The following is a 15112-nucleotide window of genomic DNA, read 5'->3' as shown; positions in this document are numbered from 1 at the left end:
TTTGAGTCTTCTCTAACTTAAATACAGTGAATCATATGCAATATTCCCCACTTTTAGCAAGTTATCTGCACCCACTTCACTTACAGCTGCAAAACCCTACCATTCCAGGCAGAGTCACCTCGGTTCCATGTCATGGCAGGGGCTCTTAACTTGTCATGGCAGAAGTAATCCAGGGTTGTCTTAGTAATCCTGAGACTGTGCTCTTCTTTACCACTCAGGCCAGCCTGCAACTGTAATGATGGGTCTACCACAGAATCCTTGGCCACAGAGTAGCCTTCTGTGGCTTCCTGACAGCCAAGAGCAGCCTTGATTTGGTATCTGGTGTTTGTTTTAAGCCTTTCCTGTTTCTGCTTTCAAGAAGTGGTAATGTAGTAGTGTGTCGAAAGAGCATACATTTTGTGGTCAAACAGACTGGGGTTCAAATTCTGATTCTGCTACTTGAGCCTGCAAAATGAGTTAATAATATCTACTACATGGAATAATATTTGTTCAATAAATGGTGGTGATATGGTTTGGGTCTGTGTCCCCACCCAAATCTCATGTTCAACTGTAATACTCAACGCTGGAGGTGAGGCCTGGTGGGAGGTCGATGGATCATGTGGGTGGAGTTCTCATGAATGGTTTAGCACCATCTGCTGGGGGCTGTTCTTGTTGATAGTATCATGAGATGTGGTTGTTTAAAAGTGTTTAGTACTTCTTGTGCTCTTCCTCCTGCTCCAGCCATGTGAAGACACCTGCTCCTGCCATGATTGTAAGTTCCCTGAGGCCCCCCGCAGAAGCAGATGCTGCCATGCTTCCTGTACAGCCTGCAGAACCATGAGCCAATGAAACCTCTTTTCTTATAATGTGCCCAGTCTCAGGCATTTCTTTATAGCAATGCGAGAATGAACGAATAGAAGTGGTTATTGCTGTTATTAATCATTGCCGATAATTAAAAAAAAAAGTATGTACGTTAAAAGAGGGAGACAGGGTGGAGTAGAGAGAGTGAGAGAGAACTGTCACAAATTCCTAAAGACTTTTTGAACTACTTTGGCCCTCTGCCTCCTCTTGGCTCTAGATGTTTGTCATCCAAGTGAACTATTTTGTGAACTCTTCAACTCAGTGCTTGGAACAGAGTAAGTGCTCAAAACAATTTGGTGCCTCAAAAAGTTAAACACACAATTATCATATAACCCAGCAATGCCACTCCTAGGGATATACTCCCCCTACCCGCTGCCAATTGAAAATAGGTACCCAAACTGAAAACTGTACACCCATGTTCATAGCAGCACTATTCACGATAGCCAAAAGGTAGAAACAACCCAAATGTCCATCAATGAATGAATGCACAAATTGTGGTATACCCACAAAATGGAATATTATCCTGCTGTGAAATTACAATTATACCCACAAAATGGAATATCATCCTGCCATGATAAAGGAAGAAATTACAATTACAATACAATGTTCTTAAAACTTAAAAATACTATGTGGATGAACCTTGGAAACATGCTATGTGAAAGAAAGCAGACAAAAAAAAGCTCCCATACTGTATAATAATATGTAAAATCTAGAACAGGTAAATCCATAGCGACAGGTTGCTAGAAGCTGGGGGAAGTGAGAAATAGGAGTGACTTTAATAGATAATGAGGTTTCCTGTTGGAATGATGAAAGTGTTTTGGAACTAGATAAATGTGGTTGCATAACATTATGACTATGCTAAGTGCCATTAAATTGTTCACTTTAAAATAGTTACTTTTATACTATTAAACTAATTAAAAATATGTATATATGTTTATGGAACAATAAAGGATGAAAGGCTGAGCCTGAATAACTGATTTAGTTACTCCTGAAAAGCAAAGCCATTTAAAAAATACTTTACTTCTGTTGCTTCTGGCTATAACTGAAAATCCCTGTCGGCGTGGGGAACTCAGGTGGCCAATATGCAGCCCACCAGCATGTGTATGTGGTCATTAACTTGGCCTTGCTGGTCCAGGGATTTCAGGTAAAAATCAGGAACTATGAAAGTTATTAATAACTCAGTTGCTTCTAAGACAGGTGAACATCTAAGACAGGGCTGTAGGAATGGTTTAATGCAGTCAAGAGAAAAATGTGAAGGAGAAGGATGCAGGCAAGTTCTGAGAGACAGATCCAGGAGCATAAAATTGGCAGTTTTTCTCCATTAAACAATTTGGGATGATCCGAAGTCTCCAAGTTTCTGTCTCTCTCTTTATCTTAATTAGCAAAGGAAGTCTTAGGTACAGTAAGCCCTCTCCTTCCCTAATGGATTAGCCAGCAAATAGGAAACCAAGCTTTTGGGAGAGACTAATAATAGAATGAAGGGAAACAAGGACAAGGATTGCCTGTAGACTTAAGCTTTCTCCATTCATTCATTCCTTCATGTTCCAAAGCAATTGCATTTCTTATTTGTATGCTACAGTCATTCTCTACCCTCAAAGAGTTCACCATTTATTGGTGGGGGTGGAGGACATGGACACAAACAAGTGTACAGTAAATCAGAGCATCATATGTCAGACTGTACTGTGCATATGAATCCTTTGGCAATCTTGTTAAAATGTACATTCTGATTCATTATGTCTGGGGCAGGGTCTGAGACTCTGTATTTCTTTTTCTTTTCTTTCTTTTTTTTTTTTTTATAAAGACAGAGTCTTGCTTTGTCACCAGGCTGGAGTGCAGTGGCGTGATCTCGGCTCACTGCAACCTCCACCTCCTGGGTTGAAGCAATTCTCCTGCGTCAGCCTCCTGAATGGAGACTCTGTATTTCTAAGAGTACGGAGGTGAAGCCTGTGTTCCTGGTCTGAGGGGCTAGAGTGTGAAAACCACAATAAAAGGTGATGCCATACAGCATATTCAGCAAACAGCCTGCAGGCCACTTCCTATTTTTGTATGGCCCATGAACTAAGGATGGTTATACATTTTTAAATGGTTGGGAAAAAACTCAGACCAAAACAATTGAAGAAGGCTGTTTCATGACAACTGACAATTATATAAAATTCAAATTTCAGCATCTGTAAGCAGTGTTTCATTGGAACAGTCACCGCTATTTGTTTGCATATTGTCTATGACTGCTTTCCCACTACAAAGGCAGAGTTGAGTAGTTGCAAACTGAGACCATATGGCCCACAAAGCATAACATGTTTACTATCTGGCCCTTCACAGGAAAATAAAATTGTCTATCCCTGGTATAAAGTAATAGGGGATTTCAAGAGGGAGGGAAAGATCATTTCCAGCTATTTTCAGGGGAGACTTCATGAAGGAAGAGCATATGAGTGGCTTGGCCAGTGGGTAGGATCTGAGTGGCAGCCTTTGAGGAGGAAGGAAATCTAGTAAATGCGTAGGCTTAGCAATAAGGAAAGCAGGTGGTATGACTGCAGATCTCAGTGTCGAAAGCCTTAAGCCAGGTTGCTGTCCAGACTGCCAGCTTCCCTCTGAATGGGAAAGATAAATGCTCTGACATAGACACTCTGGTTCCCAGCTCTGGAAGATTAAACCAACTGGGCAAATGTATGGTGGACTACATGTGTATCTGTGAGCAATAATGAAGGCCAGGTATAACAGTGGATTTCTGGGTGAGCGTTTGGAACTTAGTGGTTCTCAAAGTTGGGGAGTGACATTCCCACACCCCATTCCCCAGGGAGTGTTTGGAAACATCTGTTTTGGGTTGTCATAATAATTAGGGGACGTCTCCTGATATTTACTCCCCAGGAGTCAAGAATGCTAAAGGATTTGCAGTGGGATGGTCACATGGATGCCATATAGCAGATTCAGCAAACAGCCTGCAGGCCACATCCTATTTTTGTATGGCCCATGAACCAAGTATGGTTATACATTTTTAAATGGTTGGGAAAAAGACTATAGTCTTTTGTATAAATGTAAGGGGTACAATTGCAGTTTTGTCACATGGATATATTGTGTAGTAGTGATGTGTGGGCTTTTAGTGTAACCATCACCCAAATAACATACATTGCAGCCATCAGGTCATTTCTCATCCTGCCCCCCCCCCCCACCACCACCCTTCTGTGTCTCCAGTGTCTATAAGGCCATACTCTAGGTCCACTGGTATGTATTATTAAGCTTCACTTAGACATGGGAACATGGGGTATTTGATTTTCTGATTTGTGGCTGTTTGGGATGAAGGGAGAAATGCAGGATTGCTTTGATTTTTGTCTTAGCAAAAAATCTGAACATAAATCTCCAAGCTCTATGGTCTGTAAATTCAACATACCATGTTTTCCTCTAATGCCAGGCATTGCATTCAATCCTGGGGACGGATAGAAATAAGACATAGCTCCTGTTCTCTAGGTAGGGACAATCTTTTTTTTTTGCAGAGCCCCGCCTGGGGAAGAAGACTCTTGAAACTCTGGCCATCAAGAGGCCATTCGTTTTCCGGGTCGAGTCTGCCATCGGGTTTCTAAAATCGTGGTTGGGCAGTCACACTGATAAGATGGGAAGTCAGGTGGATTTACGTGGGTGTTTATTCTGAGAGTTGGGCCAAGGTACAAGCTGAACCCACTGGCAAAATGAAAGTTCCCCTTGCCACCGTGAGGAAGTTGAATTTATCTCAGGGGATGTGGTTTGGTTGACAAGACTGATTATATGGGGTTTATTGTTTATATGAGTATAATATACTCAGGGCTCAAGGCAGAAGTTGGGTTTTATAAATCGGCAGGTAAGTAAAATAAATGCGTTGGGCTAGATACTCCTGCTCCCTGGATAAAGGTGAAAGGGGATGGTGAATTACAGTTAACACAGAAAATGAAGAGAATTCAGTAAACCCAGTGGATTCTTTAAGCAACCATTTACTGCCACCACCCAAAGGCTTCGTCCCATTTACCCCACCTACCCATGGCCATATATTCTATGAGAACATTCTGGAATTTTGTATATAAATTGGAAACAGAAGCTTGTCCCCTTACCATTAATAACCAAATGTAAGGAAATGGAAAGACGGAACACGCCCTGATAAAGGTAGGGCAAAGAAGGGAAACCTGACGCTGATGAAGGGCTCCTCTGTGGCAGGCACAGTGCTGGGTGCTTGATACATACATCATTCCATTTAATTCACACAAAAAATCCTGTGGGTGATTCTTTCCCAAATTTGCCTGCTTGTAAGAACCATCAGGCACGCTTATTATAAATCCAGAGGTCTTTGTCCCTCCCTTGGACCTACTGAATCCTACTCTCTGGGGAAACATGAAAATCTATTTTTAACCATCACGTCAGGGGGTTCTAATGATCGACTAGATTGGAAAACACTTCATTAGACTAATTCATCATCCCCAAGTTATATAGCTGTGGAAAGTAGCTTTGCCTGACCCTTAATTCTAAACCCTTTTCATGGCTTCATGCTGCCTCCTTAGAAATGACAGGTCCAATTAAGACTCAGACAAGATGGGCTTAAAATTTGTATCTGCTTTGCATATCAGTTCCTTAGAGCTTTGAGAGTCAGTGTGGTGGAGAGGACATGACCGCGGTAACTGGAGTCCAAGGACTGAGTTACAGCTGTGCAGTTTATTAGCTCTGTGACCTTGGGCAAGTTACTAAAGCTCTCCTGGTCACAGTTTTTTCATCTGTAAAATGGTGATTAAAAAAAAATCATACTTGCTCTGACTGCCTCCAGATCCATTGTGTGGACCAAGTGAGATAATGCATGGGAAAACGTTTTGCAAATGGTAAAGCTGCCTGTGAGGTCTTAATATTATCCAGTCCTGATGGAGTTGATTATCTGTGTAACCAGTTTCTTTTTTGTGCAATACGTAAAGCTTTGGACTTCTCTCACTTTTGGGTGACTTCACATAGCGTGGATGATGTGAAAACAAGGAATTTGCATTTATTGACAGATGAAATAAAGTATGAAAAGTGCTCTCTGGCAAAGGCTGCTACTCAATGAAGAAACCCCGGGACAAGCCACCCTCTGAAGGCATGTGCATATGTGTTCTCTGAAACTCCTGATATGTGACAGCCAGTGTGCCACTGGATTAATGTGAATAAATGAATATTAATAGGACTGCCACTTTAGGAAGGATAATTGGGGGTTACCTAGATCACTCTCTAGTGGCTGAGACTGTCAGAGAACCTTCAGACTCCTAAGCCTGGTCCCACCCTGCGGCAGGCTGAATAAATAGGTCCTTAAAGATGTTCATGTTCTAATCCCCAGAGCCTGTGAAAATGTTGTCTTACATGGAAAAAATAACCTTGCAGATGTGATTAAGTTAAGGGTCTTGAGAAAATGGGGGAGATTATGCTGAACTATTCAAGTGAGCTCAACATAATCACAAGGATCCTTCCAAATGAACAGGGGAGGGAGGAGAGCAGAGGAGATGTGATGTGGGACCAGAGGTTGGAGTGTGATGAGCGTGAGAAGGTCTCAACTGGCCATTGCTGGCTTTGAAGATAGATTCTGCCCTACAGCCTCCAGAAGGAATGAAGCCCTACCAACACCTTGATCTTAGCTCAGTGAAACCCGCTTTGCGCTTCTGACCTCCAGAACTATAAGATAATAAATGTGTGTGGTTTTGAGCCACTACATTTGTGGTAGTGTTAGGGTAGCCATAGGAAACCAGTGCACCCCCACCTTTCCCAGTGTATCAGTGGGGTGCTGTTGTCATGTGAGGTGGAGGCTGGTTCCTAGCATAGCGGGGCACCTAGCATCTGGTAAGTACTAAATGCCAGCCTCCCAAATCATTTCAACTACCCAAAATGTACCATGCCCTGGTTGAAAGGCACAGCTTACATCACTGACATATCTGGGGACTAAAAGAACCGGTGGGAATGCGCTTCAGAAAAGCAGAATTTAAAAAATACATTTAAAGCTTAATGGTTCTCTTTAATATTTATTTGCTCACTATGAAATTGGAAACTTCTTTATGCCTACATGACCTCTGTACATCTGGATCCACCACCTGGCCCAGAGTTGGTGCTCTCAAAGTGATGGTGAAGAAAATAAATGGATTCTTTATTTCTCACTCATCCAAAAAGAATTTATGATGCCTTAAAATATTAAAAAGTGTAAGCTGAAAATAATGAAATCAAATGTCATTAAAAGGAGCAGAGAAAGAGATACCTAGATGCCTGGTGGGGGTTTGTTTCTTAGCTCCACCTTTGGCCTTGAATTCCTGACTGCAAAAATTAGACAGGCATTCCCCACTTGAACACCTTCTTAGGTCTCACATGTGGGTCAAAGGCAAATCATAGGATGTTAGGAGGGACATATGGTTTACCCGATATAGCCATCTGAGGCTCTCATGCTAAAAATACAAATATATGTTTGATCTCCAGAAATATCCCTTACAATTAGGCTAGGGATGGCTGAAAAATACACCCAGCTTAGAGATAGCCAGAGGCATGCTGCTGTGAACAGTTTATTATTGAGATTTCTGGAGGCTACAGATGATGGGGAAGATGACATGACTCAGATTTGGAGTCTGTAAATCACTTGAGACTCTCTCTCAGTGTCGTCATCAGGACTAGAAGGGAAGTCCCAGATGCTGGGAGTGGGAAATGGGAGGGCTAGAGTGTTGTGTCTTCTGGTAAAGAAAACAAACCCATCTCCAGCCCCTTGTGTCTCCTCCTACCTCTGCAAAGCTGCCAGGTACAACTGCTCTGTGTTATTGATGCTAATGACCCATGTAACGGCCCTGCAAAGAAGGATTTCAAATCTGCAAATGATGGCTTCTGTAGGCACCACAAATCACTGAGCCTTGCAATCAAACGCAGAGGAGTCCAGATCACTGAAGGACTTGGGATAATGAATGATAAAATGCAGTTTAATGCGGACAAATGTAAAATAATATGTCTTGGAACAATCAGAAGGAGGAACAGCTGCTAAATGAATTGGTTTGCATTACACTGACCAGGGAATAGAAATGGGCCTGTGCGGCAGCCAAACAGTCGACAGAGATGAAGGCTGAAGAGGCCGGTCCCTGTTGTAGAAAAATAACCCCAGAAAAGTCGGAGGAGAATGATCAAGTTGACTCCTGCCTTACAGGCACCTGATACTCCACAAAGAGGAATACAAATGGCCTGACACCCATTCTGAGTTCAATGCTAGCTGTTGCTGCTTAAGCTCCTTGCCAGCTCCTCTGCTCAACCTCCAAACCTGGGGTGCCCCAGGGTTTGGTTGCTAACACAGTTTGGCTGTGTCCCTACCCAAATCTCACCTTGAATTGTAATAATCCCCATGGGTCAAGGGCAGGGCCAGGTGGAGATAATTTAATCATGGTGGGGGGCCTGTTTCCCCCATACTGTTCTTGTGGTAGTAAGTCTCATGAGATCTGATGATTTTATAAATGGGAGTACCCCTGCACAAGCTCTCTTGCTTGTTGCCATGTAAGATGTGACTTTGCTCCTCATTCACCTTCTGCCATGATTGTGAGGCCTTCCCAGCTATGTGAACCTGTGAGTCAATTAAACATCTTTCCTTTATAAATTACCCAGTTATAGGTACATCTTTATTAGCAGCATAAGAACAGACTAATACAGGTGCCCTAGGACTTGGGCCTCAGCTTTCTCTTCTTCAGCTTCACTATCTCACCAAAGAATCTCAACCAGTCCTGTGTCTTCTAAGAATCATCTATACCCTGAAGATACTCAAAGTTATACCTTCAATTGACCACTCCCTAGCTTAGATCTCTGAGTCAGGGGGTCTCAAAGTTTTCTATGTATTACAATACCTTGAGGATATTAAAAAAAATCTTAATGTCTAAGATTTTTTTTTAGGAGTGGGACCCAGGCATTAGTTTTAACTCCATAGGTAATTCCAATGTGCAGTCAAGTTTGAGAACAACTGCTCTAGACTTCTATACCCAGTTGCCCACTTAAGCTCTCCACTTGGATGTAGAAATAGTGTCTCAAATATAATATGACCAAACAAACTTCATTATTATCCTTATTTCACACTTGATCATCTCACACTTGGTCAGTGGATGGGGAAGCTTCCCCCCACTTCCCCATCCACTGATCTCTCAAGCCCCAAATGTAAGCTTGATTCTAGTTTTTTTCTCACTACCTACAGCTACTCCACCAGCAAATTCTTCAGTTCCAACTTGAAAACATCCAATATCATTCTACCGTGAAGTCCTACCTGTACCACTGCAAGTTTTAATTAGTCTTTGCTAACATTTGGCTCTTCTCTACTCACTTATCCTTCTTGTATCCAAAGTAATCGTAGAATTAAAACCAGGTCATGTCACACCCCTGCTTAAAAACCTCCAATGACTTCTACCCCATGTAGTATAAAATCCAAGCTCTTTGTCCTGACTTTTGAAGCCCTCAATGACTTTCTGCATCTTACCTTTCTGATCTCACTTTGTATCATTCATCCTTTATCCATCAGGCTCATTCCCATGTTTGAAATTTTGCACCATTTCATTTGTGTAAAATGTACTTCCTTTGATCTTCACAGGGCTCACTGGGTCTTGTCATTTAGATGACACCATAAAAATGTCTCCTCCTTGGATCAGTCTTAGTCATTCAATATCAATTAGTCATTTATCATCATGTAGTGTTTTCTTGTTACCTACAAGCCCTCACTAGAATGTAAATTCCATGAAGCAGGAACCTAGTCTATTTTGTTCACTGCTAAATTCTCAATGCCTAATATAGAGCCTGGCACATAATAGGTGCTCAATAAATACATGTTGAATGAATGAATTCTATCAGTGAAAGAAAGCAAGGCCCAGAGAAACTAGCTTGATTTTATGGCTTGTAGTGGCCATGCTCTATGGTTTATACCAGTGGTTTCCAGGTCAGTTTTTTGTCAATCCAAAGTGAAATGAGAACAAATACATCACTGTGTTTCTATCAAATGGAAACAACTTGCTTATATTTTGAGATTATTTACTTCTCGCTTTTTTGGTATTAAAATGTCCTTGCTCTTATAAAATACTATTGATAATGTATGACAAGTTATTTGGGAGTTTATTTTAACTTCCTCAACAAAATGAAAACTGTGATAACCCAATAAAGTTTCTAGTTTTCTAAAAAAGTTATGATTGTGGTATCCAGCCTCTAAGAATACTCCTTAATGATTCTTGCCCCGTGATATTCATGCTCCTGTGTGGTTCCCTCTCATGTTGCATAGAGTTGAACTGTGAAACCAACAGGATATTGAGTAAATGACAGTGTGCGACTTCCAAGGCCACATCATAAAACACCACAGCTTCCTTCTTATGCTCCCTTAGATCACCTACTTTGGGGGGAGATGGCTGCAATGTCATGTGAACACTCAAGCAGCCCTATGGGAAATGTGTGTGGTGAAGAACTGAGGCCTCCAGCCATCAGCCAGCACTGATTCACCACCCATATGAGTAAGCCACCTTGGAAGAGAATCTTCTACACCAGTCAGACCTTCAGATGACTGCATCTTTGGGTGACATCAGACTGCAACTTCTCGAAGACCCCTAGCCAGAACTACCCAGCTAAGCCACTCCCAGATTCCTGAAACTGTGTGAAGTAATATTTTTTCTTTTAAGTCATTAAATTTTGGGATAATGAATTATGCAGCAATGGATAACTAATACACTGATTAATAAAATTCCAAGAATCTGAGACCTTGGCATTGCTGTAATCTTTTCTGAATCATGGTTTGCATGACCGGCTAGTCTAACTACTAAACATCCCTAAGCTTTAGCTTTCTTGTCTGTAACATAGAAATAGTATTCATCCCTACTTCTTAGGTTGCTATGAGGATTAAATGAGATGATGTCTGTGTTTGGAACGAATATTATTAAATGTTATCATTATTCTTGTTTTATATTATTATGGACTATTTCATGCCTAAATGACTTTGCAGTACCATCTTTTATGCCTGAATTGCATCCCTTTCCCAATCTGCCTACAGAATTACTCTTTATTCCAGACCTAGTACAAGTGTCTATCCTCTAGGATGCCCTTCTTGACCTCAAAAGAACTGATCCTGTCCTCCTTTGTCCCTGTATTCTTTTCTCTATTATAGCACTTATCACTGTGTATTACAATTAGTTACTGACATGTCCATCTCTTCTACCATGTACAATCCTACCAAGCACTTATTTGACTGTTACAACAGGCCAGGTGTTGTCCTAACACTTGTATATATTGACTTACGTAATTTTTACAATAACCCTATGAGGCAAGTCTTACTTTTGTCTCTATTTTATATAAGGGGAAACAGAGGCACAGAGAGATTTAAGCATGCAGTAGAACCAGGATTAAAACCTGGGCATTTCAGCTCCCATTGTGGTGCTCTCAACCATATCATCCCTCAGAGAAAGGGAGCACCGTATGGACAGAGACCCTGGCTCACTTATGTTGGCGTCCTTAGTGCCCGCTAGAGTTTTTGGAATATGGGAAGCTTGTAATAAAAATAACAGCAATTATTATCTGCTATATAAAATACGATGCTGAGCACTTTACAAAGCAGGGATTTAAAAAAATCGCCATTTACAAATGAGAACCCTAAGGCTTAGCAAGGCTGAATAACTTAGGGTAAGTAAGGCTCCTAAGAGTGGCACAGCAGTCAGGATTCTAGCTCAGGGCCATTTGATTCCAACGGCCATTCTTTTTTCATGGCATCAAACACTCCCAATCATTTTGAATGAATGAATGAATGAATGAATGATTACATGAATATGTAATGGAATATCATTTGTCATAAATTGGCAAAGGAGAAAGTGAATGATCCACATGTACTTATTTCTACTTTGAGATAAATATAATTTGAAATAATGGGGTTATTGAGATATAAGGAAATGATGCCACAGTAAGAAGAATATTGACTTTGTGCTGGATAACATTCTATTTTATGTGACCTGCTGATTGCCAGTGACAACTTCCAATATAGAGACTGACATCCTTTACAATTTGAGCTGTCCCCAGCCTCCATGTGCCCTGTGGTGCAGACAACATGCCTTTTCTCTCTCTTTTTTTCCCTTTCTTCCTTCCTTTAGCATTTTAAAATTTATTTATATTTTTAACTGACAAATGAAAATTAAATATATTTATTGTGTGCAATGTGTTGTTTTGAAATATGTATATATTGTGGGTTGACTAAATATAGCTAATTAACATATGCATTACTTCATATACTTGTTTGTGGAGAGAACACTTACAATCTACTCTTAGCAATTTTTTTTTTTTTTTTTTTTTTTGAGATGGAGTCTCACTCTTTTACCCAGGCTGGAGTGCAGTGGCATGATCTTGGCTCACTGCAAGCTCCACCTCCCAGGTTCAAGCGATTCTTCTGCCTCAGTCTCCCAAGTAGCTGGGATTACAGGCGCATGCCAACACATCCAACTAATTTTTGTATTTCTAGTAGACACAGGGTTTCACCATGTTGGCCAGGCTGATCTTGAACTCGTGACCTCAGGTGATTCGCCTGCCTTGGCCTCCTAAAGTGCCGAGATTACAGCTGTGAGTCACCACACCCAGCTGCTCTCTTAGCAATTTTTAATACCACAATATTTTGATAGGGATTGCTATTAACTATAGTCATCATGTTGTACAGTAGGGCTATTGAACTTATTCTAACTACAATTTTGTATACTTTGACTGACATCGCTCTAATCTCCCAACCTTCCTCCAGCCTCAGTAACCAACATTCTTCTCTTGACTTCTTTGAGTTTAACTTTTTAAGATTCCATGTGTGATATAGTTTGGCTATGTCCCCACTCAAATCTCATCTGAATTATCGCTCCTCTAATCCCCATGTGTTGTGGGAGAGACCTGGTGGGAGGTAATTGAATTGTGGGGATGGGTATTCCCGTGCTGTTCTTGTAATAGTGAATAAGTCTCGTGAGATCTGATGGTTTTATAAAGGGCAGTTCCCCTGCACATGCTCTCTTGCCTGCTGCCATGTAAGACATGCCTTTGCTTCTCTTTCACCTTCCACCATGATTGTGAGGCCTTCCCAGTCATGTGGAACTGTGAGTCCATTAAACCTCTTTTTCTTTATAAATTACCCAGTCTTGGGTATTTCTTCATAGCAGTATGAAAATGGACTAATACAACATGTAAGTTAGATCTTGTGGTATTTGTGCCTGGCTTATTTCACTCAGCATAATGTCTTCCAGATTCATCTAGGTTGTCTCAAATGACAGACTTTTTTTTAAGGCTGAGTATATTCCATTGTGTATATCCACCACATTTTCTTTACCATTACACTTAGGTTGATTTCATATCTTAGCTATTGCAAATAATGCTGCAACAAACATGGTATGCAGATATCATTTCAATATACTGATTCCATATCCTTTTGGCATATAGCAGGACTGGGATTTCTGGATCATATGGTAGTTTTACTTTTTCGAGGAATCTTCATACTGTTTCTGTAATGGCTATGCTAATTTGCATTCCCATCAACAGTGTTCCAGGGTTCCCTTTTCTTCACATCCTTTGCACATATTCTCTAACACTTGTTATGTTTCATCTTTTTGGTAATAGATATTCTAAGTTGTGAGGTGATATCTCACTGTGATTTTCATTTGCATTTGTCTGATGATTAGTGATGTTGAACATTTTTTCACATACCTATTTGTCATTGGTATGTCATTTTGAGAACTATCTGTTACCGATCCTTTGCCCATTTTAAAATCAGGTTGTTTTTACTACCATTGAGTTGCTTGAACTCCTTACATATCTTGGATGCCAACTTCTTATCAGGTATATGGTTTACAAATATTAATACTTTCTCTCCTTCTGTAGGTTGTCTCTACACTCTGTTGATTATTTCCTTGGCTGCATAAATGGTTTTCAGTTTGATGTAGTCCCATTGTCTATTTTGGCTTTTGTTGCCTGTGCTTTTGTGTTCATATAAAAAAAAATCATCGCCTAGACTAATGTGATAGACCAATGTTCCCTTATGTTTTCTTCTAGTAGTTTCATAGTTTCAGGTCTTGCATTTAAGTCTTTAATCCATTTTTAGTTGGCTTTTGTGGCGCATGGTGTGAGTTAAGGGTTGAATTTCATTCTTCTACATGTGACTATCCAGTTTTCCCAACACCATTTATTGAAGAGACTGTCCTTTCCCCACTGTGTGTTCTCGATGCCTTTGTTGCCCTTGTTATCATATTGGGCATATCAATTTCAGATGTTGCTGAGAAAAAACATCCCCACCCACGGGATACTTAAAAATAAAACATGGCTCCTAAAACTTGATTTAAAAGTTCTTTAGCTAATTGACATGTGTTGTGATTCCAAATGAATTTTAGGATTTTTTTTTATTTCTACGAACAATGTCATTGGTATTTTGATAGGGATTGCTTGAATCTCTAGACCATCCTGGGTAGTACAGACGTTTTAAAAATATTAATTCTTCCAGATCATGAGCATGGGATATCCGACTACATTTTTTTGTGTTCTCTTCAATTTCTTTTCTTAGTGTTTTATAGGCTTCCTTGAAGAAGTTTTTACTTCTTTGGTTAATTTATTCTTAGGGCTTTTTTTGTTAGCTATTGTAAATGGGATTGATTTCCTGATTCCTTTTTCAGATTGATCACTGTTAACAACATATAGTAATGCTACAGTTTGTTTTCTGTCTACCTACCTACCTACCTACCTACCTACCTACCTACCTACCTACCTATCTATCTATCTAGATAGCTAGCTAGCTATATTTTTTATCATTAACCATGAGAATGACAGTTTTTTTTTAAACCTAAGATTATCTCATTTGCAAACAAGGATAATTTGATTTCTTCCTTTCCAACTTGGATACCCATTATTTCTTTTTCTTGCTTAATTGCTCATGACCCCTTCAGTACTATGTTGCATAAACACAGTGAAAATGAACATCCTTGTCTTGTTTCAGCTCTCATTTCTGTTTATCACTGAAAAGGATTTCATTGTGTAGATGCACCATGGTTAATCCATTAATTATTGGCCTATTGAAGGACATGTTGGTGTTTCTAAGTTTTCACAATTATGAATAAAGCTCCTATAAATATTTGTGTGCAGGTTTTCATGTGGAAATAAGTTTTTTTATTAATTTAAATGAACACCAAGGAGTGTTATTATGAATTGACCAGTTTCAACTGGCTGTGACTGACTTTGACTGGTCTTGAGCAGCCATCACTGGTTTTGGGTGTCCATGACCAGTTTCAACTGGTTTCCACCAGTTTTGAATGGTCTTGGCTGG

The 15112-nt window shown here is 40.3% G+C and overlaps 1 protein-coding gene across 1 annotated transcript in view; it reads right to left on the bottom strand.

The window, feature by feature from the left end:
• The window catches only part of CA10 (carbonic anhydrase 10), a 556758-nt gene that overhangs the window by 44518 nt on the left and 497128 nt on the right, over positions 1-15112 (bottom strand). The window lies entirely within an intron of this gene.

Source organism: Chlorocebus sabaeus, chromosome 16 (genome assembly GCF_047675955.1).
Source record: "Chlorocebus sabaeus isolate Y175 chromosome 16, mChlSab1.0.hap1, whole genome shotgun sequence".
Classification (NCBI taxonomy): Eukaryota; Metazoa; Chordata; class Mammalia; order Primates; family Cercopithecidae; genus Chlorocebus; species Chlorocebus sabaeus.
Note: the sequence above shows the minus strand (reverse complement) of the source record. Positions and strands in the feature narration are given on the sequence as shown.